The sequence below is a fragment of the Ciconia boyciana genome, chromosome 1 (genome assembly GCF_034638445.1).
Source record: "Ciconia boyciana chromosome 1, ASM3463844v1, whole genome shotgun sequence".
Lineage (NCBI taxonomy): Eukaryota > Metazoa > Chordata > Aves > Ciconiiformes > Ciconiidae > Ciconia > Ciconia boyciana.
Window position 1 is genome coordinate 137174700 of NC_132934.1, and position 6229 is coordinate 137180928.

The window sequence follows — 6229 nt, forward strand, 5'->3', positions numbered from 1 at the left end:
AGAAGCATAAAGTTTCTGAAGTATTGAAAATGTCAGATAACTGATTAATATGAGTGCATAAGGAAATATTACTGCCTGCCCAGACACAATGGCACCCACATTTGCCACCCACAGTGTTTCCCCTGAGCAACTAGCATCCAATTTAGCTCTCCCCAAGCCCTGAGTAGACCCATTCATGGTAATTATCACTTTGTAAGTTGTCACTCATGGCTGTCTCTTTTAAAGGATGGCATAATTACAGAATCATGTTACAGATAATGTTATTTATTAGATAGTCTTTCCTAGACGCCTGTCGGTAAATAGCTCTTCTTCAGGCTTTTTCTCTGTGGATACATCTTATAAATACATCTTCAGAAAGTATATCAGATCTTTTGATTTTCCACCTCCAGGTATTAGTGGGTCTTCTAACTCTAAGCTCTTGAAGATGCCATACAATGGGGGCAATGGCTAGAAATAAAGGTGGGTTTCAGGAAACCTTTGAAGAGCTTATTGCCAAAGAAAGGTTAAACAAAAAAAAAAAAAGGAGGTTAGCATTTTTTTTTTTAATCTGACATTTTACTGACTAGACTGGCATTTTATTCTAGACTTTCTCTTGATCTTAGAAAGCTGCTCAGTCTAGTCAAAGTGGCACAGAAGTGTATATGGTAGGCTAAGTTATTCCCATATGAGAAGGGAATAAGCTTTGCTTCTGTAGTGCATGTTTTGTGCTTCCAAATTCTCATTTGTACTAAATGAAATTAAATCTAAAAATTATCCTCCTAACTAGCATAGTGATTTGGGCATGAAAGCTATATAGACACAGCTACATAGACACTAATTTGTCAATGAGCAGGGAAAAGACATGATACTACTATTATTTAGCATCATTCTCTCTAGCAGCAAACTCTGTTCTTTTGGCTCAGGGACTCCACAGGTCCTTGGCATTACGATGCCAGCAGGTTTGTGGTGTTTTTTGGAGTTGATGTGAAGGCATGGCATCTCAGTGCTGGATGCCTCATTGATTCCTCAGGAGTCTTGTGGACCTCTGTCCAGGGCAGATTGGCTCCACAGAGGACAAATATCCACAGGAAAAATGTCCTTGGTGCTGGTAGAAAGAGAGAATTCTCCTTTCCTCTTCTGCTCTCCCCTCTTTATATTCTCCAACAAGTTTGCCAACCAAAGTGGCCATGGCACTTAGTACAGTGGACATTTTATCTACTGAAAGCACAGCATTAGCCTGACAAACAGTACCTTGCACACAGAGGAATGCAGATTTAAACATGAGTCTTCTGAGATAACTGCACATATGTTACATGAAAATGTGCTGAAAATTTATACGTATAGGTTTCCTGTTTGACAGGCAACTCTTCTGAAAATCCCAGAGCAGCCTAATGGCAGCTCATATAGGACTGTATCATCTCCCCCTACAAAAATCCCTGAAGGAGGGGAGGAGGAAGATGCCATAAGGCATGCGTCCAGATTGTCCAAGTCATTTTACTGGGTTGGGCTATTGCTGTGGCAAGTGAATGCTGCTCCCAGAAACATCCATTTCAACTTGAATTTGATTTTCCTTTTCTACCGAATGCACCTCTGGCATTCCTGCCTCCCCAGGCAGAGGCTTCCCTGCTCTGTTCCCCCTGTCCTGGTGTGGAGAGCAGGCCCTGCTCTTTCTGGAGGATGAGGAGGGGTTAGTGCCTGGCAGACAACTGGAATCATCCACACCTGACTGATGAGTTTAGGATTTTTGGAGACTTCCCCTTAATGAGCATCAAGTGACTTTCCTGGGCAGGGGCTAGGGCTGGAACAGCTTACAGTCACTTTGCCTTGGGTGAAGTTACTGCCCATGCCTCGACAAAGAGATCCCAAACAACCTTGAGCAAACCACACAGTGCACCTACCCTTTATTGATTATATGGGCTAATAAGTGTGTTTGAAAACTCTGATCTCGGGTCCTGAAGACTGGGATTGTTTTCCAATCTAGTTCAATTTCCTAGGACACTAGGACACATCTTTATCAGCTTTTCATGAACAATTTGTCTTCGCCATTCCAGTTATTTTATCAGTGGGTTGCTATGGCATAATTGTATCATGCTGTTGTTGCTGTATACAGGTGTTGTTGCAGAGAGAGGGACCGGCATGCCTCTGTGCTCCTAGGGGTGACAGAGGTTTGCTTTTCAGTTCCTGGGGAGCTGGGATGTCTCCGGAAAAAGAGAGATGCAGAGAGCTACGGGCAGTTTTTGGGAGTGCCTCCCAGCTACCTGCAGGGCTGCAGTCCTTGTCCCACAGGGAAAGGAGCACGGCATACCCCTTGGGTTTGAAATAAAGCTGGGTTTGATTCACGGGCCTTGCATATCTTTCTGTGCTGCTCCAGGCAGGACGTGAAGTGGGGTAGCTGACTCAGTCCCTGAGCTGGCCAGCTGAGAGCCAGCTCTGGGCTGGAAGCCATGCAGCTACGCTAGTGCACTGCTATGTCTGAACTAATAGACCCTGCTTCACAGCATGCTCCTTTGCTTGTGCTTAAGTTGGACATGGTTTTGGAGCTGGTGGATGTCTGGTACCTGAGGAGCACGAAGGCTGGGAAGAGTGAGCTTGTGTCTGCAGCTGCTTGCATAGGCAGAAGCGTCTGCCCCTTGCTTCATAGCCCGCTCACAGTAGTTTCCTGCTCCCAGAATGACCAAGGAAATGGGACTATTGCACCCTGTGAGGACCTCAGATATTACAGCTGTAGGAGTTGTATCAGACAGGCAGATGTACTGGGAAGCTAAAAGGATGCTGGAGCCCCTTCCCCATAGCCCCAGGCACTGTGGCAATTCACGGTCACTTGTGACAGGGCTGCACAGTTTCATCACTTGGCTTCTGCCATCCTGCAGCTCTGAGATGGGTTCCTACACCAAGATAAAGAGAAAATATAATATATACAGAGCAGGTACGGAGGAGCTACAGAGGAGAAAGTCACAGAAGCTGAATCCTCTTTGGCTTCCCCTGTATAACAGACCACTGTAAGGTTCCCAGTTTCCACTGCTTTGAGCCTCAGAGCACTTTTGGCCAGGGTGAATCTTTTGTAGTTTGAAGACCAGAGGGAGAATCCACCATTCTCCTTTTTCATTTGTTCCACTGGCTGATCTCCTTCACTACTAAAAAACGTGTTTCCTACAGCAGAATAGCCCTTGGCTTAAAAAATAGAAAAGGCGTTAGTTGGAGACAGTTAAATCTGACCTAAGTAAAATTCAAGAGTGAGTGAACTGTCCCCGTTCCAAGATCATGTTATTGCCCACAATTTACCAAGTATTATTGCTTCTGGCAGTGTCTGTCCCTGAAATAAAAGGACCTCAATTTAAAGAATCACTTCGTTTCTCATATAAACAATGATGAGATATTAAAACATATATGAGAACTGAAGGCTCCATCTGTCTCGTAAAAATAAGTCCCACATAGCCACATGTTACTGCATAGGCTTCCTGGTGGGAAAGCCCGTGTTCAGCCAGGCAGGATCGCTTGTCATCGCTACAGAGGGGAAAGAAACAGTCTGTCCTGCTGCTTCTCCCAGTCTGGCTGGTTCACTGGGTAGAACAGCTCTATGGTGATAGGGATCACAGCTATCACAGCTTATGGAGGACTCGAGCTTATTTCATTGCACTGCTGACCTTGTGGCAGAGCACAAGACCATGCATAAGGCTACAATCCTTCTGGCTGTTTGAAGCACAGGTAATGCCATTGAGAAGACTGGGCACTGAGATTTTCGGTGAGGAATCTGTGCTCTGTCAGTAACCTGCCCTTGTGCATGTGTGTTTTTCCCTTACTATAGCTTCCCTTCCCTCCTATAGCTGTTGCGTAACCTCTTTGGAGCATGCACTATTCCCCACTGCGTTTGTTCAGCACATAGTGGAACAAGGCCTGTCCGTGCTATACAAATAGTTACACACTGTTAAATATAGATGTCGGCTCCTGTCATGCCATCGCCCACCAAGAAAATGTACGTCACTGTTTTGAAACTGTGATACAGCATTAGAGGGATTAAACAGTTAAATTCTTATGGAAATCGGACATTTTGCTCCAACACTTCCCCTTCCTTTTGTTTTTAACCTTGCTTTCCTGTCATATGTTATCCTGTCACCCACCCCATCCCTCACTGCTGGCTGCCGACCTGGTGCTTGCATGTGCGTGGAAGCACGGCAGCTTGCCTCCAGGAACAGCACTGCTCTCCACAGCAAGGCTTGGCGATGCTGAGGCATTTCAATGTCACTCGTGCTCTCTTCCTGGAAAGGAGGGCAGTTTGCAAGCTCAACATCCTTGGCCTGGAACCCAAAAATCTGTCCCTGCACCTCCCACCGCCGTGGCCTGGCGGAGCTCCTCCACAATGGCAGGAAGGAGCTGGCTGCAGCCCTCCTCTGCTTGTGCAGCCAGCGTGTCTGCGGGGGCATGTTTCTAGCCCATGTGCCTGCAGACAACATGTTAGGAGAAACATCAGGAACACATCCAGCCAGCATTTATTGAACTGCAAACAACAGAGAGAGCAAATTGCTATTAGCAGGCAGGCGCTCTCCCCGGGCAGACCTAATGCCAAAGCAAAAGGTGGGACATGCAGGAATGATAGGGAACGGTGGTGGAGGCAGCAGTGAAACCAGGGCCCGAGCTGGCAGGATGCGTTTTCGGAATGGGTTTGCGGGAGAGGACGGGTGCTGGTGCAGGGCTGCTGGACATGCTGCCGCCCCGGGTGTGGAGGGAGGGGGGGACTCGAGCAGGGGGGGAGAAACTGTAAGAACCATTTTGGAAAGGAAATGAAGACTGAAGAAAAGCAGGCTCCCTGTTTGGCAAGCCAAGTAATAAAGCACTGAGGTAGCCGAAACAATAAATGGCTATTGCTCATTAGTTTCCTGTTCGTTATTTGCTGGCTGAAAACAAATGGAGGTTATGGGAAATGGAGAGTATTTTCTTGAAAGTTCTGGAAATCAGGAGGACATAGAAAGGGGAATGGGGAAAGGGGAAAAGGGAAAGGTTCACAGCAGTGGCTTCCCTGAAAACATCAGAGGCAGGCATGTGCCAGTCTCCTGGCAGGTAGGGCCCCAGTTGTTGAGGGGCAAATGACTTGTGTGAGACCAGAGGAGTGGAGTGGGTCAGACCCCACCATTTGGGTGCAGAAGAACACCCAAAACTCTATGGTGTGCTACAGTGGCGTGCTACACGGGTCGACATCAGGAAGTGGCTGAAGGAAAGAGCTGCCCAAGTCCTATGGTTTCTTGACCCATATCATCAGTTCCTCCTGGAAAGACTAGGGTCACCTTTTGTAGCAGATCTGTTTGGAAAGCTGCCCAGGAGAATTCAGTATCACAACAAATCTTCGAGATGGGTAATAGGCACTAATATATTGTGGACAAGATCTTTCTTTGCTCCTGTGACCAGACTCAGGGCACGTTACGAATTTCAAGCTTGCTTTGAAAGAGCAAGGGTGTATTTAATATAACATTTCCAACCAGTTAAATCAGACTGGGGAAAAAAGTCTGCCCATATTTGGCAGCAGACTTAATTCACTCCCCAAGCTTAGAAGCAACCTGACTAATCAACTTGCATATTCTTGATTACAGGCTCTCACTTGCTTTTAAAGACAGACTTATCTCTGCAAATTGGGTGATTCTTTGAAGTTCTGTATCTAGAAAGAAGAAAATGAGCAAGAAAAGATTTATTCCTGTCTTTGTTTACTTACTAGATATCAGAAGTGAACAAACATTTGTCTTTCTTTCTTTCTTTCTGGCAGCTTCTTCCTTTCTTCAGAATAATTTACATTAAAACATAGATGTATCTGTCTATGCAAATATAGACAGATAGGTTGCAGGACAATGGCTTAACAATGCTGATAAAGAGAAACAGTAAAACCAGAGCCATGGTTTTATGATTTTTCTATCAATTTTCTTTAACTATATATATACAGGCACTTACTTGCCAGTTACCTTGCCAGTTTTCATAGCTGGGACTTATTTTAATGCAATGAATACAATTTCCTTAGAGCAGAAATGCATGCATTGCTTTTCACATCTAGGATGAAACGTGTTTGTTTAGGAAGATGAGGAGTTAGGTGAAGAAATGAATCAGACAAAAAGCTGAAATTCCCAGCCGGTTCTCCCTTTCTCTTTTCAAGCATGGGAATCGGCAAAGATGATGCTATATCCTTTAGTGAAAAACGAGAGTTAATGTTCAGATGAAAAGTATGCCTGTGATTAGTCGATGTGATTTAAGGTTTCTGGAATGAAGCAAG